Genomic DNA, 26596 nt, shown 5'->3' with positions numbered 1-26596 from the left:
TGTACATATTGTTACAATGGGTCAACCTGTATCCTTATTTAAGTATTTTGTTATTTCCCTTCCCCTCTCCAAATCAGAAAAATGTATATGCAAGATGTAGGGCACTGGTATCTAATACAGTGAAAATAGGGCTTAGATGTGGGGGAAGAACAAAGAACAAAGGGACAAAAAAATCACATAGTGCATTATAAATACATTAAAAACAATAGCAGGAAAAAAAACTTGTGTCCCTATTTTGGGGTTCATTTTGCTTAACATCATCTTATATGGTCATATGTACATAGCTTCTGACCTTTTCTGCTCGTCCTAGACATATACTGGTTATTGCAAATAAGGGAAACCATGGGACCTATGTTTCTTTGGGGCTGGCTTACTTCACTCAATATAATTTTTTCCAAGTTTTTCCATTTCCTAACAAATGGGGTGATGTCATTCTTTATGATGGAGGCATAGAATTTATATATATATTTTCTTGATCCATTCATCTACTGTGGGGTATCTGGGTTACTTCCATATCTTAGCTATGGTAAATAATGCTGGGACAAACATAGTTGTGCTGGTAGCTTTAATATAGCCTTGTTTGTGATCATTTGGGTAAATGCCCAAAATTGGGATTGCTGGGTCATAGGGGAGCTTTAGGGGAGTATTTTGAGGAACCTCTATCTGCTTTCCAAACTGGTTGAACAAGTTTATACTCCCACCAACAATGCAGTAGGGTTCCCTTTTGGCAACATACCCCCCAGCATCTGTCGTTATTAGATTTCTTGATTATGAAAGACCCCAGACTCACTGGGATACTTTCTTCAATGGGAGAGCACCCCAGGAACCAAGACTCCAAACCAGCAGATGCAACAAGCAAGAGGAGTTTATTTGGCGTTTGTGCAAATGGACTCTCTGTCCCGGGCAGACAGGGGGCGCTGAGCAGGCACTTTTAAAGGCAAAAACCACAGGATTAGCATAAGACACCGGGCGCCCCGGGATTGGCTCAATTTAAAAATCATCATATACTCCAGCAATCATTTTTTTTGCGCGGGAAGTCTTGTAACCCTCGTCGTAAACTGGTTGGCTCTCTAGGGGAAGGCTTCCCTGGAGGGGAGTCCACATAGTTATATGCTCGTGATTGGTTGACATTTGACCTAGTTTGCTGGGCTCGCCAGATGGTCTTTATCTTGAGTCCCTTGCTGAGAGTTTCTAAACAGGAATTTAGAAGAACATACTCTTTATCTATGTCTGCAGACCTTGTCCCAGGGCCTGCATCTGGACTCTGAAACTTTTTACTTATTTCCCGGGAGAGTCTGTGCTAGCACAAGCAAGTTTACAGAAGCAGAGTCAGCAGTTAGTAAATTGTAAAATGTAATTCTAATTTTTAATCTTTCATTCCCTCCTTTTTCTTTGGACTAATTTTAATCTTAAAATTCAGGGTGTCTCTATATTATCTTGTGGGGTGTCAGTTGTTCTCAATGCTTGGTATTGGGATCTCAGAACTAATAGACGGACTGCACTGATTTTTTTTTTTTTTAAGAAAGACACCAGTCTGTTGAGTATACAAGGTTTGATTGTAACAAAATTAACAGTACCAGAGCCCCTTACAATTTTTTTTTACCAGTCCTGACTCTGTGTATCACAGTTAACTTAATTTTATACCAGCTGTACTTGTAAGCTCCAATATTAAGACATACTCATACCATTTGCTACATACTTAAACTTTCTGAGGTTTGTTGTCTTTCCTTTTATCAAACATTTGAAGACAATCCTTACTTTTTAAATTTCCCCAATTTTTTCCCCAAGGCTTTCTTTACCACCCTCCTCTTCTTTTCAGTTTCTTGAACATCTTTGTGGCTAGAGTTTAAGACTGCCCAATTTTCCTTTGGCTTGTGGAACCAAGTTATCTTAGAACAGCCTTAAGGCACCACCGTGATGCAGAAGCTTGCTAGATTTTAAGGCTAAGAGTAGGGCTGGGTCTCATTTACTACCTGCATTGATAACACACTCAGGTTATTACCATACCAGAGCCAAACCAGGCTGTGACCATAGAGTGGATTTCCAGTCACTATGCACTGAAGTACCTAAGGCAAGCAAGCCAGTGATATCCTTGTCCTCAATATCCACTGTGGGAAGAGAGGATTTCTGGATATCACCCAAAAGAATGTCCCACAAGTTCTTAGATTTAGCAGCAGTCAACCAGGAAGCAGACTCAGGTGATGGAATCAGGCAGGAGTTCCTCCAGGTGGCTGTCAGGCCGTCGTTGAACTTTACCCATTAGGGTATGCAGCAGCAGCAGCAGATCTCTCAGTGGCTCCAAGGGACTGTCACACCTCATGCTGGGCTGTAAATTCCTACACAGACTGGTTAAGGATACATTGCATAGGCTTGGCAGGCTTTGATCCTGCTGGTTTTTAAGATCTTTAAATTGCCCAGGACAATTTACCAAAATCACAACTTTTTTTATTAACCAGATATTTTTGTAAATAGACACAGAAGGCTCAGAAGGCTTAGTCTTTTTTTTTTTTTAATTTAATTTAATTTTATTTGTGAACATACTGTACAGAGGAGTTACAGTTACATGGGCAGGATAATGCGTACATTTCTTACCAAGCATTGCAGCCTCCTCCTTTGTTGACCCTTCACATCCCTTCCCCCCTCCCCCCCTAATCCCAATCCTTCTCCTTCCCCCCGCCCCCCACACCAACGTTGTAAAGCTCGTTTTGGACATGACAACTTGTACTTCTCATTGTTGCAACAGGTCCACCTGTATCCTTAAACAACTGGTTTTTCCCCATCTCCTCCACAAGTTATACTGACATCAAATATAGTGAAAGCAGGGGTTATACAAAGCAACAAAGAGATAATCTTATAAATGTGTTAGAAACACATGCATGAAAGAAAAAAACATTAAAATACACATCTAAGGGTTCATTTTCCTGACATCACATTATCTGACCTTTTCCGCTTGACTCATACATATACTAGATATTACAAATAAGGGAAACCATGGGACCTACGTTTCTTTGGGCCTGGCTTACTTCACTTAATATAATTTTTTCCAAGTTTTTCCATTTCCTAACAAATGGGGCAATGTCATTCTTTCTGATGGAGGCATAGAATTCCATTGTGTATATATACCACATTTTCTTGATCCATTCATCTACTGAGGGGCATCTGGGTTGGTTCCATATCTTAGCTATGGTAAATAATGCTGCAATAAACATAGTCGTGCTGGTAGCTTTAGTGTGGTCTTGTTTGTAAACATTTGGGTAAATGCCCAAAAGTGGGATTGCTGGGTCATAGGGGAGCTCTATGTGAAGTCTTTTGAGGAACCTCCATACTGCTTTCCAAAGTGGTTGAACAAGTTTACATTCCCACCAACAATGAAGTAAGGTTCCTTTCTGTCCACATCCCCTCCAGCATCTGTTGTTGTTAGAGTTCTTGATTTTTGCCATTCTAACTGCTTTCACTATACCAGATTTTTTTAATTTGCAAGTTAAAGAATCTTTAAAAAGCCATTTAAAACAATGTGAAGATTTTTTTTTTAAATTTTCGGTAATGTCCAAACCTCATAACCTTTTGAATTTTAAATTTAAACTCACCCAACTGTTACAGCATGCTGACAATTCTTATCTTTGAACATGTTTACAAACATACACAAAATACTCACACAGATCTTAAAGTGCGCAACAATCAAAATCAGTTGTACATACACCTTTTAAAGTTTTTAAACAAAAATTTAAGACAGTATTTCTTTTAAACTAGGTACCTTTGTTGGGCTTTATTTTCCCAGAGCTTGTTTGTCTAGCAAGGCAATTCACTAATTAGTCTTTTGAATCCCTTCTGTTGGAGGAGGGCTGGGGGAGGGGGTCACCTAAAACTAAACTGGCCAAATTTTTTTAATCCAATTTTAGACAGGAGCACTTTACAAATTGTTACATTGTCAGGACTAGCTGAAAAAGTCCAAACTAGGCACAGAGCCTTTTACACCCTCCCTGCTGGCAGCCTCCACAAGGAGAAAATGCAACCTGAGGCTTGAAGGGAACCAAACCAGCCCAGTAACCTTCCATGCCTCACAGGGAGGGTGGGCATAGCAGGTCTGTGACTGAGCCCAGCTGGAACTTTTATTCCCCCAGAGATGTTTAAATAAATAAATAAATAACAAAAACACAGATAAACAAAAAAACCAAGGATCCACATTTAAAACTGGTACCAATTCTAAAACAGAACTAGACAAGAACTGAAGGCTGAGTTGGGACCCCAGTTTATCCCTACCGAAACTCTGTGCTGCTTCCACTCAGCAAGCTGAATCCAGAGTCTGCTGAGTGAGCCTGCCACACTGCGGGGAGCCAGGGCAAACGCCATTACAAGATGGCGCCCACTTCCTTGCAGCTTAGAGGTAAACAACTCCATATTAGGCAGTGCTTGGCGGGACTGTGGGTCCCGGGCTTTGCGCATGCGCGAGCCACGTAGAGTCCCCAGCCAATCCCGTGGCACCTGGTGACGGTGAAAGGCAGACGACCAATGATAGAACGACCCGTGTTCCTGTTCCCTATATAAGCGGCCACATTTTCTGTACGGGGTCTCTCGCTCAAGCTCTCCCATCAACGCAAAGGCTCTCCAATAAAGTGTGATCTGAGAAGACTCCTGGTGTGGTGGTCATTCTTCCTCGCTGGCCGAGAAGGCGTTCGCCGCACCACACTCACCCAGAACTTTCCTTCCCCAGAGAACATAAAACAAACACACACACTAAAGTAAACAAGACAAACAAGTGGCCACAAAGACAAAATCAGGTCTCAGTAAATGGGGCGACATCTCACCACCATTCACTTACCAGGGGACTCAACCCCCCTACTCACCTCCGGAGGATTTTTCTCTTAGATTCCTGCAGACGTTGACCCAGGGGCCTTCCAAGGCGGAGGAGAATTCCCAGTCATCTGGGGCAAGGGAAAAGAAAAATTCCTAGCGGCCGTCCCCTCAGACTGACAGGTTCTCCCCCATGCTCAGACCCCCTGAGCCAAGGCCCAAGGCTGAGATCTAACTATGGCCACTCGCAGGTGGTCAGTGGCAATTTCATAATTGACAAACAAGCAAGTTACAAAAGCAGAACCAGCAGTTTTTGTTTTTAAATGAACTAGGACAAGGTCTCGGGGTGTCCTGGGAGTGGACTCACTTGTTGTCCCATCTCTATAGAGAATACAAAACACACACTAAAAACAAGTAACACTAAACAGAGACAGACAGAACCAGACCAAACGCCTCCTTCGCGGTGCCCGAGTGAGTACAGATGAGGAAGGATACTACAGATGGGAGTGGCCGGCTGTGCCTAACCTCCCCAGAACAGAGAGACACTTGGATCTCCTCCTTCCTCCAGACGACCCTGGAGCAGGACTCCAGGGTGGGACCAGGGTAGTGGGCACGTCTGCTTTTCCCTCTGGCTCAAATACAGATTCAGACAACCCTGGAGCCGGGCTCCAGGGCGGGACTTGGGTACTGGGCACATCTGCTTTTCCCTCTAGTCCAAATACAGATTTGGATCCCAGAACATAAAACAAAAACGACAAACACAAAAGACACGAAACGTTAGAGCTGTCTTACCTCCAACTGGCCTTGGAATTTGGGTCTGGGGCCGCCGTATCCCGGACAAGCCCCCAACTGAAAGACCCCAGACTCACTGGGATACTTTCTTCAATGGGAGGGTACCCCAGGAACCAAGACTCCAAACCAGCAGATGCAACAAGCAAGAGGAGTTTATTTGGCATTTGCGCAAACAGACTCTCTGTCCCAGGCAGACAGGGAGCCCCGAGCAGCGGTTACAGGCACTTTTAAAGGCAAAAACCACAGGATTAGCATAAGACACCGGGCATCCCGGGATTGGCTCAATTTAAAAATCATCATATACTCCAGCAAAACAGTAGGAGATCACGCTACCTCTCTTTAACCAAACAGATTTGAGGGCTTAACATATATTTCTTGCCAAGAGATCAAGAACAATAAGTATATAAACAACTAGAGAATCATATGAATGGAAAAAAACCTGTAACTTATAAACATAAGGTCAAAAATATTGTTAAGAGACCTCCCCCATCCAATCCTGGCAGCATGGCTAAGCTGCAAAAGTGTTCCCCTGGCTGCCTGGGACTCCAGGACTGACCAGGGAAATTGCTTCATCCAGACCCAGAAAACTTTCACAGCACTGGACCCAGACAGTACAGAGAGAGACAGAAACCAGCAACATAGCATAGCAACATCCACACCTAGAGAACTTCCATAGGGACACCTATGGAAGTCAGCCCACAACAAACATGGTTAAGCCAGAAGAGTGGCTCCATGGAAGCCCAGAACTCCAAGAGCCAAGCAGTGAGACTACAGCATCCAGAAGAAGAGATTCACCATAGTGTTGCAGGTCAGCCTACAACCAGTTCCAGTACCAGTGAGTACCCTGCTGAGGACCTCCCTCCCCCATGGGAGACCAGTGGTGGTGGTGACCCACAGAGTCTGGCCCAGACCCCTCCCTCCCACCCAAGAAGGGGGCACCACACTTGAAGAGGACAAAGAAGCCAGAGCCCTTCCTCACTCCCCCTTACTCCACCTGTTGGCTTCCAGCTGGAGATCACAGGTATTCATACTGGGTGGACACTAGGACCTTGCATCCTCCACAGCCCTATCTTTGGGCAGTGAAACCCAGACTGTTTGAAAATGATACAGCCCAAATCTGGAGCAACTGTAGGAACCTGCCCCTTCAGAAGCCTCATGCCCATCCTGGAGTGCTGAAGTTAGTGTCCCTAGCCCTCCCCAGCAAACAGGTCTAAGTGAACAGCTGCTGGCAGATCACTTCCTGGTATGAAGCCACAAAGCGCATGCACTTGCATGCACAAACTGATGGCCAACCCCCGGCCACTGGCCACCTGAGGGACAAGAACTGGCTTGGGGCTAAAGTACAAACTCCCATGCACTCATGTGAACCCATCCTTCCCAAAGTGAACACCCATCCTGGAGGACCAGTCCCCACTGCAAACCAGCCCCAGATCTTTTCAACTAGCTGCAGACCAAGTGTGCTGGGACTTGGGTCCTGGGTCCTGGGACCCAGAGTGGGCTACTGCACCCAGTGTGAGCTAACCCAGGGCAAATAAGGGCTGCCACCTGTCAGGTGTGAACTGGCCAAGCTCAGGCCATGGCCCTGACAGTCCCTGAACCCAAATGTGTAAATCACAATGAAAGATTACAAGATTCATGAACAATCAAGACAACAAACCCAATCCAGAAGCCAACAACAATCCAGGGAAGAATCCTAGTGAGAGTGAAGAAAAGAAGAGTGAAGAAGGGTACATGCAAAGACAATTTCAAGAGCATAAAGATAGGACAAAGAAGATCACGGACTCCCAAAAAATGTGGATATAAAACTAGAAACACTATACACCTCATTGAAAGATGAAATTAACACTAATATACTGGAAGAACTTCCAAGATACGGAGACAAAGGGGCTTTTCTTAATTTGTCTTCTCAATTTTAGATGACTGACTGTATTCTTTACCTCTTATACAGTATATCCACGTGCACATCTGAGGAAAGTTGAGAATACAGAACCAGGTGAAAACGAGTGAGAGAAGTGCAGCAGTGGAGCCCATTGGCTGCACTGGACATTGGTGACAGTGAACCAAGCAGCTCATGGGTGGAGATGGGAGGGAGGGAGTGGGAGAGAATGAGGGAACAGGTGATACTAAGCAAATGGAAGTTAATGTACTCATTACGTGAGGTATGTGAGGGTAACCCCACTGTATATCGCCTCTAAAACAACAACAGAGTAACTTTTTAAAAATGTAGTTCCCAAACAGCTCTTTGGGAGAAGAATTTTATGACAGATATGTAGAGTAGCAGTCTTTTTTTTTTTTTTTTTTTTTTTTTTTGGGTCCGGTTGTGGGGCCTGAACTCTGGGCCTGGGCACTGTCCCTCAGCTCTTCAGCTCAAGGCTAGCGCTCTACCACTTGAGCCACAGCGCCACTTCCGGCTTTTTTCCTTTTTGCTTATGTGGTGCTGAGGAATTGAACCCAGGGCCTCAGGCATGCAAGGCACACGCTCTACCACTGAGCCATCTTCCCAGCGCCTAGAGTAGCAGTCTTAAACTTGTTTGTATTTTGTTAGTGATTTTGTGGGGCTTGAACTCGGCTTGGGTGCTTGCTTGCACACAACTCTTCAGTTCAAGGTTAGGGCTCTGTTGCTGGAGCTACAATACCACTTCAAGTTTTCTAGTGCTTTATTGGAGATAAGAGCCTAGTGGACTTTCCTTCCCAGGCTGGCTTTGAACCACGAACCTTAGATCTCATCCTCCCGAGAAGCTTGGATTACAGCCATAAGCCACCAGAGCCTGGCTGTCTGTATTATTTTACTAAATCTTTCCTCTCTAAAATTTTGCCTGAAAAAGATAATTAGAAATGTGGACACTTTATGCCTAAATATGTATATCAAGAACATAGTAGTGAATAATGCCATCATTGGGTTATGATTTAAATTAATTATTGATAATTTATTAAACCTAATATATAGCATTCTGTGAGATGACAGAGTATTCAATAGCATGGAAACAGATACTCTTGAAACATTAAAAATCCATCTACTTACAAGATAGAGATCACTTTTTAAGGCCAACCTGGGCAAAACAACGTTAGCAAGACCTCATCTCAGTAAAGTTAAGGTGAATGTGATAATACATGCTTGTATTCCAACTTACAAAGGAGTTAGGTATACACGGGAGGATCGCGGTCTGCAGTTGTCTTTGGGCAAAAATTAGAGAGGCCCTATGTGAAAAATAACTAAAGCAAAAAAAAGCTGGGAGCAGGGCTCAAGTGGTAGAGCAAGATTCTTGCAAATATGAAACCCTGAATTGACACTAAAGTTACCCTCTACCCCCAAACAAGAAATAATATAACCAACTCTGTAAGATCAAAAGTAGAAAGAACTATATCAAAGGTTATCCTGTGGGTTATAAATATTCTTCTTTTTTCTTCTTTGTTGAAATTTTCAGTTTTCTGGATATGTTTAAAGAATTAGGAAAAAATTATTTCCTCATAAATATCCTTAATTAAGATCTGATGACTATTAAAATAATAATGACTAATGCATTATTGTATTTCATTTATGTTTTGTGCTGATCCTGGGGCTTGAACTCAGGGATGGGATGCTGACCCAGCGCTATTTTGCTCAGAGCTAATGCTCTACCACTTGAGCCACAGATCCACTTTTACATTTTTGTGGTTAATTGGAGATGTCTCATGGCCTTTTCTTGCAGAGGTGGGCTTCAAACAGGGATCCTCAAATCACCTCTTAAGTAGCTAGTGGTGAGCCAACTGTGCCTGGCTTCGAACTGCATCCTTAATCATTATTTAATCAAGAATCAAGTGTTATTGAATAAGAATAATAGCACTTTTTATTTATGTAAAATTTGTCCTTCTGAAGTTCCTAGATGCTGGCATATTTTGTACTGTAAGATGTATATGTGTATATGTGTATATATGCAAATATGTGTGTATACAAATGTATGTGATATATATATATCCATGTCCTGACCTAAACTGGAGACAGTTTACCTGCTTTGAAAACAAATGGGACCACAAAAGTAGTTTGATGGGAATATTCCTCTTGCATCATGAATCTTGCAAAGTGACATTAATATTCTCTTTATTTATTTTCTCTTGTACAACCATATTCTCTTGGTTGACTTGCAAACATCTTGAACCTGGGCAGTATGTTTTCTTATTTTTGCTTTAGTTTATGTGTTGATGAGCTTTTGGTTTAGGCTTCAAGCTGTGCCAGTTTCTGAACTCCTATCTCTTGTACAGTCTTCACTTTATTCTTCACGTACCTAAACGTTTTCTTCCTAAAAATTGTAATCTCATATTTACATTTACTGGTTGAAATTTCATTAAGTGTGCACTTAAAAAAGTAATGTCTGTACATAATTTTAAAAGTTAAGTAACTTTCAAGACATAAAAAAATCCTGTGCTCTCTTCCTTGTCATTCATGAGAAGTTCATGATAAATTCTTTTAGTCTTTTATTACATTTTTTAATACTATCAAAATTCAACCAAGGCTTCAGTGAATTCATGTTGTCTTTCCATATTGATAGTGTGGGCTGTTCTGTTATAATGATTGTGGTAAACGTTTTAGTGATTTTTTTTTTCTTTTTGAGAAAGGTTGTATTAGCATCCTAGATATCCATAATAATAATAACTCCTAATCAATCTTGGCAATGTTGTTAAGGTTCTGTAAAGTACCATAACTTAAGTGGGTAAGTGTAGGGGTGTATGACTACAATCCTAGCAGTTGTGAGGCAGTGGCAGGAAAATGCCTATGTAGTGAGTTCAAGGACAGCATGAGCTACAGAGCAACACTGTCTTTACCAGCTGCTTGGAATTTTGCTCAGTGGTAGAGCTTTTGTCTGGTGTTCACAAACACTGGGTTCAGTTCCCAGTAATACATGCACACACACAAAAATCTAGGGACAACACCCATGTCCTGAGACTTTGAGGACTGGCACCAGAAAAAAAAACAGTGCAAAATGAGCTAGAGGTTTGGCTCAGTAATGTTACCCACCTAGGAAGCACAATGTCTAAGTTTAAATCTCAGTATAAAGAAGGAAGGGTGGAAGGAAGGAGGGAGGGAAGGTAGGAAGGAAGAAAAAAAGGAATGTAGGTGCTGGTAGCTCATGTCTGTAATTATAGCTACTTAGGATACTGAATTCTGAGGAACACAGCCCAAAGCTAGCCTGGGTAGGAAAAGCCATGAGGTTCTTTTATCTTTTCTTTTTTAAAAAATTGTAACGTTGATGTAGAGGTGTTAGTTACATAAGTAAGGTAATGGGTATACTTCTTTTTGAACAGGGTTATTTCTTCTCCCTCATTTGCTCTCAATTTCCCTCCCTCCAAAAAACGACACAGAAAAAGCTTGTTGTGGAAGAAAATTATATGGGTAGAGGATATTTTGTAAATACCTCTCTACAAAGTAACTAATATCCCCAGGAGAGTTTCAGACTGAAAAATAGTGAGATTGGTGGGCTCAAACTAAGATTCTCAGAAGTGGCACTGTGGCTCAAGTGGTAGAGCGCTCTCCTTGTGCTGAAGAGCACAGGGACAGTGCCTGAGCCCAGAGTTCAAGCCCCACGACCGACCAAAAACAAAACAAAACTAAGATTCTCCAAAGGATAAAACTACTTGAGCAGTGGTAGAGTTCATGGAGAAAGCACTGTGAATGGACTGACATCTGCCCTTGACAGACTGGGCAAGTAGAATTGGAAATGTGGATCTACAAGGCCCAGAAGAGTGAAGGATGTGCTACTGTGGAGACATGGGTGGAGAGGTGCAGCCTCTCCGTCCCCTGCCTTCCTCCTTTCAGAAGCCCTCATTCCTCAGAGATGGGTTAGTCTAAGGGCTATGTTGATACCCTGAGAGGCTTTGGTCAGAAGCTGGAGTAAACTCTGGCTTCAGGAAGCAAAAGCTAACCTGATGGCTATGAGGTACCTGCAGAGATGTGACCCTGAGCACTGAGGGCGTGCTTGGGGAGTCTTAACTTTACATAGACATTCCAGTGTTTTGTTCAGGAAGACTTAGGCAGAAATCATTTTCACCAGCACTGAACATAAGAGAAGAAAGCAGGGAAAGGCAGAATGTAATATTGTTCAAGAAGTGTGAACATCTGTAGCACGTCTAGGGAGAGGATTGTTGCTGGGTCCATCTGTTTGATGTGAATCAAAATCTGAGCTTCCTAGACTTGGTTTTTCCACTAATTATCAACTCCTTTTTCAAATCCAACAGAGGTGATTAGGAGGCAGGTTGCTTAAATACACTATTAGGAAACTGATCTTCCATATCTCAAAGCTTTGTCACTACTCTGTGTTATCTCTAAAGGGCTTCTCTAAGCCACAGCTGGAAGCCCAGCAGTGAGCACAGCATGAGTGGTGCAGTCCCTGAGGTCTCATCGCCTCAGGCTGGGAAGACAATCTTTTCCCCTGGAAACTATTTGGGCATCCCCAAGCCACTGCTTGCTTCCTTGGCTCCAAATCTATCAATTCTCCACATCCCACTCTAGACTTACAGTGTCTTCCTAGTGGCTGGATACTGCACCTTTCACAAGACAAAGGACAAGCTCCAATCAGTGGCACCCACAAGCAGAGGAGAGTAAACAGGGCTCTTCTCCCTTGAATCACCTGTGGGAATCCTATAGGTAATTCAGGAGGCTTCCAAAGACAGCTCAGATTTAAACAAAATATAAGATAGAACTTTCCAGAGCTGTCCAGCCTGCAGTGTGACAGAGCAGAGACCAAGCGGAGGCAGGATGGATCCCTGGGTAGACACTAGGAAACAGCAGACACACCATATTCAAGAGAATGGCATGTAATGAAGACAATAACTGCATTTACGTTAGCTATTGGTACAGTAATCCTCCTTTATCCATAGTTTTTCCCCATCCAAGATAGGAGTTATTTCTGTAAAACTTATATCTCAAATCCAGAAGCAAAAAAAGCCAGAAATATGATTGTGGCTCAAATGGTAGCATACTTGAGTTAAGCCAAGCACGAGCATGATGCCCTGAGATCAAACCCCAGTTCTAGCACAGAAAACAGTTTAACGAAATTAAAAACTAGTATCCTATCTCAGATTAGTATCCTTGTGGTTCACACACTTTGGTCATTCTCACAAACTAGTAAAAATTGACCAAGTTCCAGCTACCAAGACAAGAGATCATCTTGCAATTAAAAAAAAAAATTCTTGTCAGTTGTGGGGCTTGAACTCAGGGCCTGAGCACTATCTCTGAGCTCTTTCACTCAAGCCTAGCACTCTCAAGGGCCCCGAGCCTCTTCTGGTTTTCTGGTGGTTAATTGAAGATCCTCAGATCTCAGGCTTCTGAGTAGCTAGGAGTACAGGTGTGAGCGACCAGTACTGGGCTCCCAAAAGCAGTTTTTAGGCTGGAACTGGTTTCTCCCTCCAGCCCCCCAGACTGCTCCTCTCTCCTTTCACAGACTTCCCATCTCCAGGAAGCCCACTGCACCTGAGCCAGCTTAGTGTTGTTTCGTGTGCCTAGCACAGTGGGCACAGCACCTAAACACAGCATGAACCTGTTGAACAACAGACACAATTCTTGGTGGCCCCCAATCTGGGCTTGTGGTGACCACTACCACACAGAAATCGACAGGCAGGCAAGCATGGGCGCAGACAGACCCAGTATATGTTGCTCCTGGATGCCAGGTTGCCAGGTGGCTGCCAGTAGGAGGATAAAGAGTTCGGCCAGAAGAGAGTGAGGAAAGTGCCCAGGGCTCAGCTCAGCCCAGGTAAGCTGAGCTCCAAAAATTGATGCTGGGCTCAGGCATCATCTAAGCCAGGACGTGGTGTCACGAGTGTGCTGGGTCAGGCAGTCAGGATGTCAAGCACACTTGAGAAGCACACGGCGGTAGAAGGGGCATCATCTGCATCCTTTTATACTCCTGGTTTTTACTTATTTTTCTAACTTTAGGAGCATAGCATCAATTTGTGGATTTGATTCAGTATTCCTGAACTTATAGACCTGTTTACTGTACTCTTGTTTTCCTACAAGGCAAATGTGTATCAGAATTGGACTGTGCTGGGTAAAATTTCAAGAAAGTGACAAGGGTAATAATATGAAAGGTTGTTGAAAACGATGCAAATTGTATAGAATCCAGCCTGTTGAGGGGAGAATATATGAATATTTTCAACTGTACATGAAGAATATAATTGTCAGTCTTCTCAAGTGAACAAGTGTATATTGAATGCATAATTTGAGTATTGGTATTCAGTTAATTGAGTCTAATTATAGTGTGTGTGTGTGTGTGTGTGTGTGTGTGTGTGTGTGTGTGTGTATGAATGTGTTCTTGAAGTTAGGGCCTTGTAGTCTTACTCTGCTTTTGTGTTATCAGCTGGTACTCTACTACTTTAGGTATACCTTTCTGATAAGTTTGAGATGAGAATCTCTTGGATTTTTCTGCCTGGGTTGACTTCCAGCCACTGTCCTCAGATGTCATCTTCCTATGTAGCTAGGCATGAGCTGCTAAAGCATATTTAAAAACCTCTCTCTCTCTCTCTTTCTCTCTTTCTCTTTTTTCAGATGGCGCCTTATTCTGATTCCTAAGACAGCCTAGAGCTTGTGGTCCTTCTACACCTGAGTAGCTCTGATTACAGATATACATCACCATAGCTGGCTTTTTTCAGATACCATATCACCAAGGTATTTATTGTGTTTTGTAACAAATATTTATTGAACCCTACTAAGTGCAGACCTAATTATGTGCTGGGAATACAAGAATGAACCCAATTCCTAAAGAGCTTATGTGACACCATGGTGCTTAAGAGTTCTTGGCCTGTGTTTGGATCCTGGCTTTATCAGTTAACCAGCTGTATGGCTGTAGGCAAGTTGCTTAACCTGTGCTTACCCTACTTCCTCATTTGAAAAATAAAGTTAGGGATACTATCTGTCTCTTAAAATGTTATGTTGATTAAATGGCTTAATTTAAAGGTCAGATTTTTAAATAAAGGACTTACAGTAAGGATAGGTCATAATATCACTTATGATAACATTTGCTTTAATGTCATAGAGAAAAGACACGGTAAAAAAACCCATAGGGAAAGTACACAGGGACAAAATTATTTTACTGTGAAAGATGGGGAAGGAAAAAAATGAAGGGAAAGATGGAGAATACCAGTGCTTCCTCTCCCACACACCTTGTACTTGGAACTAATCTTAAGCTTATAAATCTAATTACCACAGTTGCTAGAGGGGATGTGACAAAATGGAACCCTACTGCATTGTTGGTGGGAGTGTAAACTTGTTCAACCACTTTGTAAAGCAGTATGGACATTCCTCAAAAGACTCCACATAGAGCTCCCCTATGAGCCAGCAATGCACTTTGGGCATTTACCCAAAAGATCACAAACAAGGCTATACTAAAGCTACCAGCACAACTATGTTTATAGCGCATTATTTACCATAGCTAAGATATGGAAGCAATCAACATGCCCCTCAGTAGTTGAGTGGATCAAGAAAATGAGGTATATATATATATATATATATATATATACATATATATATGTATATATATATGTACATATATTTCTATATATATATGTACGTATATACATATGTATCCCCACCCATAACTATTTTACATTTAAAAATTTAAGTGTCTCTGAAGGTTAGTTTTAGAAATGTTCTGCCTTTGTGAAAAGTAGTAAAAATAAGTTCCAGATGTGGAAATCATTCATCACTCTTACAAAAAAGTACAAAATGTTCTATTGCTTGTAATATTCCATATCTTATTTTTCAATCTAGGTTTGGAACAATCAACATGATTCCCCCAGGAATATTTAAATACTTTTGACATTTTGGTTTATCATACATCTTTGTTGTTGACTAGTACCTGGTAGAAACAGCTTAATGGAGGAAAGATTTACTTTGGTCCATAGTTTCGGCTGCCTCTCCATTGCTGTGATCCTGAGGAGACAGGCAGAGCATCTTGGAGGCAGGGTGTGGCAGAAGATAGCTCATGGTAGTTGGGAGGCTGAGAGAAATGATCAGGACCAGGGCAGGATGATCCTTAGAAGGTGGGTCCACCCAGCCCAGTCCATTCTAATTACTCTTGAATATAGATATTCTCACACTTAACTATAATCCAGCTACCCACTCCATACATTTATAATGATAGGATCAGTTGATCAAGAATGTTCTTTGACATTTCCTTTAGTTTAAAATACAGTGTAGAGTTAAAATTGTCTCATGATGCCTCTAGAATTCTCAATCTGGAACTGTCTTCCTTTGTTCTTTCTGCATAAACATTGACATTCCTGAAAAGCACCCACATCCCAATAGAACATTCCTCATTTTGTTTTTGACTAATAGTTGCTCAGTATTTGTTGCTCATTCTTGTCTGAAATTGGTGGTGTCTTTTTCAATCACATCAACCATCTGTCCTTAGATGATAATAATTTTGATCTTTGAGTCAAGGTAGTTATTGCCCAATTTTCCTCTTACCTCCTCTGTTTTTCATGTGATTTTGTGACTATAAGGAGCATGTTTTGAGACATTATAAGAGCATCTAAATATAAATACATCCCCTCCCCCTTCCTTTTCCCTCCCACCCTGCGACCTCCATCTGAATTTGCCCCTAGATTTAGCATCTGTCAGTTATTTTGTTAATCTAGTTTTTTTAAAATCATGATGGTTGCAATATGATGGCATTCTAACTTGCATTTAAAAGCCTTTTAGGCTGTTTTGTCCTAGTGTACTGGGATTCAAACTCATGGTTTGGAGCTCACTAGAAAGGACTTTGCAGATAGTTCCATTTCAAACATCTCATAAAAATTGACCTCGACTTCTTTCTCCCTTTATACCCTTGTGATCTACTTAGTCCTTAAGTCTGGTCTTTATTGTCTAGTGAGGAGTTTATCCCTGAGCTTAGAAAGTGCTCTGAGAAAGAGAGATTGTTAATATAGAATAGGATGGCCAGAGTTGAAAAAGTATGAATGTTAGTTATTCTGGGGAGGTGGTAAGTTTGTGCAGAGATTTATGATGGGAAAGCAAATGAGACTATTATTTAGCAGGAAAAATGGAAAAAATTATTTCAGGGACTGATTGACATAGTCTTAACTGGAAAGCTACTGGTTGATTACAGCTAAATTATGGCGAGGAGGTGAGTATGGCAACTCTTATCAAATGTGTTATACTTTATCTATTTTATTTATTTATTTATTTATTTCCTGTTCCTGCCATTTGAACTCAGGACCTGGTCACTATCCCCAAGATTTTTTTTCTCAAGGGTAATGCTCTTATCACTTATGCCACTGTACCACTCCTGGCTATTTCTGAGTAATTTATTGGAGATAACAGTTCCATGGACTTTTCTAGCTCCAACTTCAAACCTCACTTCTCAGCCTCTGAATAGCTAGGATTACAGGCATGAGCCACCAGCAGCCAGATGAGGGTGGTTCTCTTGAAAGAAACTGTTTTTTGACAAAAATGTAAAAAAAAAAATAAAATATAAATAGTAAATTTATTACCTTATCATAGCTAATCTCATTTTTACAATTGGCTTTCCAGTTCTTGAACACATGTGTTTTTATTAGTTGTAACTAACCAACTTTGTGTTCTTTTTTAATAATTCTAGAATAATAGAATTATAATGACTATTTATTTTATTCACCATAATTTTGCCTGTTTCTATGATGTTAAATTTTTATGTTGTTTTTAATAGTTTGTTCTTAGTGTTTTTATAGACAACTGTAAGCTTTAAACTGCTTTTATCAGGAGAATGTCACATTTTTTATGAGGACTACTGTATTTTGATACTAAAAAAAGTAGCCTATTTTTTCTGGCTTAGTTTTATTTTTTTATTGAAATAGTGATAGTTCATATTGTGATATTTTCATATACTATAATTCTGGAAAGGGAAAGTTGTTTTGATTATTGTATTTCTCAGATGCGTAGTTCTTAAGTTACTTTTAAAATATGTGTTATCAAATTGAGTTTGTCTTTTTCATGCCTATCTTAGGTCACAAACTATCTTGCTAAGTTCTAGCTGGTCATACATAATGATGCCTCTTGATTCTTTGTTTTCACATTCCCTAAATTACTAATTACCTCTCATTTACATTTATGGTTTACTGTCTATATTCCCTATATAGCATGCTTCTGAATTTCCAGTCAGTTTGTGTAGGGAATGTGAACCTTACTACTATGTACTTTAGAGGTTCATATTTATGAAAGAAGATCTGTTTAGATTATTATTGAATTACTTTTTTGGATTATTTACATGACTAAGCTTTTCCCATTAATGCATTTTTTTTGTCAGTTGCGGGGCTTGAACTCAGGGTCTGGGTGTTGTCCTTGAGTACTTATTAAAAACTAGTGCTCTACCATTTTGAACCATAGCTCCACTTCCAATTTTCTGGTAGTCAATTGGAGATAAGAGTCTGGAACTTTGCTGCCTGGGCTGACTCTGAACTGTGATCCTTAGATCTTAGCTTTCTGAGTAGCTAGAATTACAGGCGTGAGCCACCAGCACCCAGCAGTGCATATGCTTTGAGAGGTGACTTGATTTCTTGTTCACAATCTTGCCATGTTGACAAGCAAACTGTGCCCCCTTATAAAAAGCAAAGAAGACAAACAACCCCAGACATGACTTTAGAATCAGCAGGAATAGCTTACCAAGTTGTCTTGTTTGCTTTAGAGACAGTTTTCTTCCTGGGTAGAGATGGGGCAGACATTACTAATATCCTAGAGTTCCATTAAAAAAAGTGAATAATTATACTGTTCATACTGCTCCAAAGGAAATTGACTCACTCATTGACTCACGTAACTTTAACCCCTTTACAATAACAATAACAATTAAACAAACTAAAAGAACAGCTCTGAAATACTTCAAAAAAACAAACATGTCATAATTATTGTGTAATAAGATATGCTTTACTTTGCTAACTAATGAATAGTAACTTGCCTCTTTAAATTTTACTGTATATGAAGCTACAAAAAATTTGAATTTTAGTGGTTTTCTCTCTCAATCACCATTGTGATTTTTATTTTTTACAAGCCAAGTTCTGTCTTAATGGTTTTCAAAAAACACTTGTCATTCTTCATTACTTAGGAGCCCTGAAATACTTTGAAAGTTGAGTTCAATTCAAGGTCACTATTACAGGTAAAGTTGATATAATGTAACAAGACAGATTACACCTCATTTTTCCATGATATTTAAGGCTTGCCTTTGGTCATTATTTAATTCCTGCATCATTAAATATAGTCTCTATGTTGGTTTGGGAGAGAAGACATTATTGTAAAAAACGGTTTTCCCGCATTTTAGAAGAAATCTTAAAAATTATTTGTCATCAAGGGCTGGGAAGGTGGCTCAGTGGTAGAGCGCTTGCCTTGCATGCTCGAGGCCCTGGGTTCAATTCCTCAGCACCACATAAGCAAAAAGAAAAAAGCCGGAAGTGGCACTGTGGCTCAAGTGGTAGAGCGCTAGCCTTGAGCTGAAGAGCTGAGGGACAGCGCTCAGGCCCTGAGTTCAGGTCCCATGACCGGAATTAAAAAAAAAAAAATTATTTGTCATCAAAATATAGACTAGCATGTTAGGTTGCTAAAATTCTTAGTCTGTGAAGCTTGGACACTTGCACTGAGGGCATTTTACAGGGTGGTATCCCTCAAATGCCAAAACTTCTCCCCATCAGGGAGGGTGGGGAGCTCTGCTTGCTTAAAGGAAATGAGTAGCCTTTCCAAGATAAGGCAAAGTTTGAATTAAACTTAGCCAAATAGAGCTCTAGCTTGAAAATTCATCCAGAATTTGAATCAGGTAGCAGACTTTATAAACTTTGATCAGGAAACTTATATGAACTTCTATCAAGTAACAATAGTTATTAAGTAAGTAGAAATAATAATTAAGGCAAGTTTACCAGTAAAGGAAAAGTTCTTTTGTTTTGAGCTTCGTTTATGTGAAATAAACTTGAAAACATTGGGGTCAGCAAGTTCAGGCAGAAAATGATGATAGAGGGCTCTTCCTTCAACAAAGATAAATTCTGCTCTAGCAAATACAGTACATAGCTGGTCCTTTGGTAGCCAGAGAAACAGCCACTGGGAGCTGTGACTCCAAGCTGGGCTCACTAATCACTGGCAGCAGTATCTTTATACAGCCCTTACAATGCCTTCTTTGGATGGCCAGGATTTAATTCTGAAGCATAATTACTACAAGGCAAACTACTTCCAGATTATGTATTTTGAAAATGCAGAATGTAAAGCTTTTTTGTAATTTCTAATGGCCATAATTTTATACAGTGAGGGCAGCACTATTCAATAAGCAGTGGTACAGATAAGGACAGTGACCACAGTTTTCTTACTGTATCACAACCCTGCCTTTACATACTTCTAGAGGATATGGTCATTGTCCTGTAAGATGCAAAGGCATCCCTCTCAGGCCAAAACTACTGTCCATCATGGAGGATGAAATCTCTGCCTTCTCAGGTTTCCCTTTCCCGCAGGTGGGTGAGCTGGAATGGGTGAGTCTCAGGAATGGATATTGGGACTTGGAAGAACCTCTAAGTTACCAGCTGGTGTTACCTGAGACTCTGAGGCAGCTAGAAGCTTTCTGGTCACCATCCATTTCCACAATACTTTCATGACTTCCTTGAACATTTCAGACATCTGTAGGAAAATGTGCGGATTTCCCAAAGAGATGGAAAAATCATTGGCTCTTGATCCAGGGCTATGAAACCTTGTGATGTTGATGGTCCTTTAGCTTTCAGATGTCACACCCACAGCCAAGGCACAGAAGAGCAAAGGTGATTTCAGTGCTCAGCCTCATCATTGTGAGTTGCTTTCAAGGCATCTGGCTTTTAAGGTTTTGAGTCTTAATTCTTCTTTTTCTACATTGGCTATAAGCTCTCCAGAAATAAAAGCTGGCTAGAAGTGATGGGAGGCAAAATACCTGGAGATTGTAGTTTACTTGATATTGAAATAAACCCTTCAGACACAGCTGGTACGTCCATGAAGCACATTTCCACACCTGTGTGATGCCCAGTGGTTCTAAAGAACCATTCTGGCGAGGGTAACAGATGGGCCGGGGTCAAATGGCCCCCAGAACTAACAGGATGGAGCATTCGTGCATATGTACTTGCCTGGCTGGTTACTTGCAGACATGAAGCATTCTTTAGACAGCTACAACAATTGTGAGGCTCTTCACTGGCATGCACATGTAGATGAACCAGTAAGAAGACCTGTAGATAAAGCTGCCTACATCCCAAATGTCTTTGGAGCATGCTATAGTAGTGTAGAAAACAGCTGGAGGGAGAGATCAGCCAGGCTGAGATTCAGAATCAGAGAGTGGATCAAGCTTTCCCTTTCAAGCACTTTGAAGGAGGCTGGCAATCACACATAGGTTCCCCCACGAAGTCCACCGGGCAGACAGCCACCAAGACAGCAGGGATGATGGTCCTCCAGTTCTTGGAGTCAGAGGACAGTTGCCTTCTAGCAAGGCAGAGGTGAGCCAAGGATGAATTCAGGATGATGGAGTTGGAGTCTGTGTCAGAATCACCTTTTCCATGCCACACTACTGCACAGATGATAGCTTCTTACTTAGGTGAGTCATTCTGCTTGCTCTTTGGTACAAGATAGTATAAGTGTTGTTAGTTTCAACTGTAAAGGATACAATAAACCTATTGTGTAATGTTAAAAAAAAATAAGTGTTGTTAGTGTCAAATGACACTTCTGTATTTTCTTGTTCCCTGAGAGCAGAATGTAGAAGGAGGTTGACTGCCAAGCTCTTCTCTGCTGCAGACTCTATATCTGGGACCAGTGAAAGACAGCCACCGGGGTGCATGGTTGATGCTCATTAGCAAATTAGTACCAAATACCAACCCTGTGCAACAGTGAACACATATCCATAAATGATAAAGGAGAACTCATTTGTAAGTGGGGCATGTTTTTTGGAGATTAACAAGAAATGAATAGAGCTAATTGCAATTATTTCCAACCAGCTGTTTCTGCAACCTTGGCTGTGGGCTGTAATTCAGTAAACACATCAAAATCTCAAGTATGGTTGACCCAGTAGGTCTTGGCTAGGATTTGAGGATTTGCCTTGGTAAAATGTTCCCATAGAGTTTTAATGCTGCTGGTTTGGGAGACCTCATTTAGACCCAGTGCTGCTGCTCCCCAAACACATCCACAGAGATGAGTTTCCTTTTACCATCAAATCACCTCAGTCCCATTATTAGCTGACTCTCAGCAAGCACAACTGGATAACTTTTTATGGGGTAAGCATTGGGGATGTAGATCAGTGGAAAAAAACTTGCCTGGCAACTACAAGGTCCTCAGTTTAGTCCTCAGCTCAGAAAAAATATGGTGGAAAGAAGTCCTATGAAGTATAATTATGGCTGATGTAAATGTAGACAATTGTGAGGTTCTTAGAATTAATTTCAGAGCTCTGAATTACAGCTGGTTTATGTTTTAAGTATACTTTCCAACACGTGAAGGCCATCAAGTGATTGCTTTTCTGATAATTCCTTAAAAATTTACTGAGACAAAAACAAGAAAAACCAAGTTCCCATTTTTTATGTTGAGGACATTTAAGAGAATGATATTTAAAATTGGGGAAAGGTTCAGAAAGAAATTATTCTAGGACTTGAATAAAATTAAAAGATACACAAGATAGTAAACAGTCTGGAGGGGATTAAAGGAGGTAGAATTGTTCACAGGAAGGAGTTGGTGACTTAAAAAATGAGGATAGAAACTATCCTGCATTAGGAATGATATGTTAGAAAAAAATCCTAATATATTCTCCATCCAGTAGTAGGTTGTATGGCATCTGTCCTTTCCAATTACTTGGCTATAGTGAGTTGTGCTATATAATTGACAGTATTCACAAGCAGTTTTTTAAATTTAATTTTATTGTCAAGGTAATGTACAGAGGGATTGCAGTTACATAGTGAGTACATTTCTTGTCCAACTTGTTACCTCCTCCCTCATTTGACACCTAAGTTTCCTCCCCCTCAATTCACCATTTAGCATACAGTTTTTACACTCTAATTTACATGCCATTGGAGAAATGCCCTAAACAAGGTGTTGAATCATACCGTTTTGGGTTTTTTTTTGTATATTTGAAAATTTTCCATAGTGGTTTCCATAGTGGTTGCACTAACTTACATTATTACTACCAGTGTATTAGAGCTTCTTTTCCCACTCATCTTTGACAGCACTTTTGTTTGTATTCTTGATGATAGCTATTCATTCTGACAGGAGTAATATGCATTCTCTGTATTGTTTTCATTTGCCATGTCCTTTATAACCTATACAGCATTACTTCATGTACTTATAAAACACAGTTTAGGGAGGTTTAGGGATTTCTTCTTAGTCTCCTTTGTATTTTTTGTTAATTAAAGCCTCATCAAAATTATCACTAGCAAAGATCGTCTAAAAAGGTGATCTAACCCTAATCTGAGGTGTAAACATAACTCTGTAACACTACATGCAAACAGGAAAATGTTGAGAAGGATAATCAGGATGAGGTGCACCCAGCTCAGGGCCATCCTGTGCTGCTGGCAAGGTCTAAATAGGAGCCAGACACAGGACATGGCAGGCTTCTTCTAGTACCAACACCAGCAAGGGACTCCGTGAGCTACAACTCCATGGATGGCCTTTGTCCTGCTGGCCCTTGCAGAGCATTTTGCCTCTTGTGAATGAAGCACTAAGAGGCCGCAGTCCACATGCGCACTGCTGTGGCCCCTACCGGGTGACGTCACTCTCAAGGGATGCTGTTCTCCTCCCCAGAAGTGAGTTCTTCCCAATGCTGAAAAGGGCAAAGAGCTATGTGTGCCTCCCACAAGCACCTCATGTCATGGCTGTGACATCACAAGCTTGCAAAGCTCCTCCATAGACAGCAAGAGCCACCTCCCCATCTGCACAGATGCCTAGGAGTCAGAGAAGGAGGTGGAGGCTGACAAGCCCACAGCTAGTCCCCCAGCAAACCACGCTCCCCCAAAGACACCTGCTCGGACCGCCGCCAAGAGGAAAACATCCCTGACATCGGATCTTCCCCTGCCACTACCACTGCCCCTGCCTGTACCCTGGGGTCGAGGTGAGCTCCCCCCACCCGCGAAACTTCCTTGTATTGAAATGCAGAGAGACTGGGGCATTAGTGAGAGCCATCTGTCTCCTAAGAGGGAAAACTGTAAGGCAAAAGCCTTGGAGGGTAGACCAGAGGCAGTGACACATGGCAGTGCCACCATGTCTGCCTCTTCTGTTTGCCACCTGATGCGGGGCCCGGTGTCCCCCGCTCCCTGCCTACTTGCACTGCAGACATTGCAGCTCTTCCCAGCACTGGGAATGCCACTGGGACCCACAGCCTGAGAGCAGACCCATCAAATCCTAAAGAGGGACTGACCCCTAAAATCCCCCGTGGCTGTTTGTCTGTCCCTACTGACTCTGCTCCTAAATTGCAAGTTCTAAATGATAAGAATGACTCAAAAGCTCCAACCCCTTCTGTCTTCCCCATACCTCTTCCCCCTGGACTTTTGTCTCTCTCTTCCCCAATGGAATCCCCTGTCCCTATGTGTATAGACTCCCCTGTTCTTCTTTACTTCCCTACCCACCCTCATGTGGTTCCAACATCTATGAAGCATTTGAACAATGACAAGACCACGGTTTTGTTAAGCTTTCCCTCAGGATATCCTATCTTGTGAGCATACAGATGGCCACATACAATGACATTGTTGACCACCTTCTGAGGCAGTCATTTTTACATCTCCCCCATTTTCTAGCACCAACCCATATCTATCTCCCCAGGCCCCCTGTAGCCTGCAGCAGGGGCACCTTCTGAATGGGCCAGTACCTACCAGCCCACCTTAATCCCACTCCCAAACGTTCCCCCAGGTCCCCTACATCCTGTACTAGGGGCATCTTCCAAATTGGCCAGTCCCCACAAAACTCCATCCACCCCAACCTTATCCCTTTTCTCCCATCCCTTGTAGCCCAGACCAGTGGCAGCTGAGGACTGGGCATGTTCTCACTAATCCACTTCAACCCACGGTTCCCTATCCTTCCTTAGGTTTTAATCAATCCTTTGTGTCTCAGAACTGTCCTTGTTCCACCAATGTCATCCCTAATGTACCGCAGCACAGTGTGTCTATTCCTCTGTCTGCAGTTCCTTCTGTCCTTTCCAACATGGGCTCAGTCACTGTCCCTATTCCTAGAGGCAATGCTTCCTCACCAGCTAAACAGCCCATGGATGATGATGATGCTATGGATACAACGCCACCTATCATTTTTTATTATCCTTCCTCAATGAGTAACCACTCTGCATTGAACCAGGAGCCTCCTGCTTTTGATACCCTGCTACATAGTGGCATAATTTCCACCATGCAAGGACCTGCCAATTCAAGTGTACAGTCCCAGCTTATGTAGGGACCAAACCACAATACTGGAAATCTTGCCAATACGAGAGCCATTCCTCAATCCACACTAGGGGTCTCTAATGGACAATGTAACAATAGTTGCTATCGGAGTGTCCCAGCACTCATAACACCACCAGCTGAGGGCCTAACTGCTCCTCCAGTGCAACTACCCAGAAATACCACCATGCAATCTAGCCACATGGCTATCACATCGTCCTCTGCAGTGAACCCTGCAGTCATTACCCCACAAGGCTCTTTTAGCAACTTTCAGGGTGCTTTGTACACTACCACACCTACAACCAATAGCCTGAAAATCCTTACATTGACAGGCTCTGGTAACACTAATTCACCAATTCACAAGGCTGCTCTTGGCACATCACATGTCATGGGAAAGAGTTCTGTCAAATTCAGTACACTTGCGATTTGGCACATCCTCCAAAGGCTCATGTTCAGATGCTAGAGCATCACATGTCAATCGCAGGCAGAATGTATAAATGTAGAGTCATCGAACTTTCCCACAGGATTCATTGTGATTTCTTCTCTTCCTCTTACAGTGATGGACATGGCCACTTCTCATAGTGTGATTGATACAGCAGGACGTTTATCTGAACAGTATAAAAGGACTATGTGTTACTCGCTGGTCCCCCTGTCTAGCTTGAGGACCCTACCTTGAACACTCAGCTGGTTTTCAATAGCCGTAGAACTAGCAACAGGATGAATTTCTTTTCTATAGTGAATTTCAATATCCCTTCTATTTCCCCCCTTAAATACAGAAAAAACCAGTGTTCATTTAAAAAAATAAAAGTTAAAGTGAGTTTAGTGTAATTAAATGATTTGTCACTCTTTCTTTGGGGGATTATATCAAACCTTAGAATTTCTACAAAAATAAAAACCATAGATTTGAGTGTGAATCGGAATAGTGAATGGTCTATATAAAAAGGAGAGAAAGGAAATTAACATGGAAACAGCTGAAAAGGGAATATAAAAGAGCATATTCAAAAGAGAATGAAGATGTCCCAGTCTCCTCAAACCTAATTGTTAGGGAGGTGCGAAGGAATTTGTTCCTTAGACCTGTGCACAAGCACGGGTATTCTTGCATATTCTAGGAACTACCTTTTCTTTTTTTTTTAATTGTGAAAATACCGTACAGAGGGGTTACAATTACATGAGCAAGGTAATGAGTACATTTCTCATCAAGCATTGTTGCCTCCTCCTCCTTTGTTTCCCCTTACCATTCCTGCCCTCCCATCTCCCCTGACCCCTCCAGAGTTGTAAAGTTCATTTTTTGACATAAAATCTTGTTCATTTCATTGTTGCAATGGGTCCACCTGTATCCCTATGTAAACAATTTGATTTTTCTCTTCTCCTCCACAAATTACACCAACATCAAATACAGTGAAAACAGGGGTTATACCATGGGGGAGGGACATACAAAGCAACAAAGAAATCATACTATTGTTAGAAACAATAGTAAGAAAGAAAAACCATTTGAGTCCTTATGCCCCTCAGTAGATGAGTGGATAAAGAAAAAAATATATATATATACAATGGAATTCTGTGCCTCCATCAGAAAGAATGACATTGGCCCATTTGTTAGGAAATGGAAAGACTTGGAGAAAATTATATTAAGTGAAGTAAGCCAGGCCCAAAGAAACATAGGTCCCATGGTTTCCCTCACTTG

At 41.5% G+C, this 26596-nt stretch overlaps 1 pseudogene; it reads right to left on the bottom strand.

The window, feature by feature from the left end:
- Nucleotides 1-1000: 1000 nt before the first annotated feature.
- Nucleotides 1001-24421, bottom strand: LOC122113649 (annotated as a pseudogene).
- Between the last annotated feature and the right edge of the window lie 2175 nt (nt 24422-26596).

This window comes from Dipodomys spectabilis, unplaced genomic scaffold, assembly GCF_019054845.1.
Source record: "Dipodomys spectabilis isolate Male_0828 unplaced genomic scaffold, ASM1905484v1 ptg000098l, whole genome shotgun sequence".
NCBI classification, from domain to species: domain Eukaryota; kingdom Metazoa; phylum Chordata; class Mammalia; order Rodentia; family Heteromyidae; genus Dipodomys; species Dipodomys spectabilis.
Note: the sequence above shows the minus strand (reverse complement) of the source record. Positions and strands in the feature narration are given on the sequence as shown.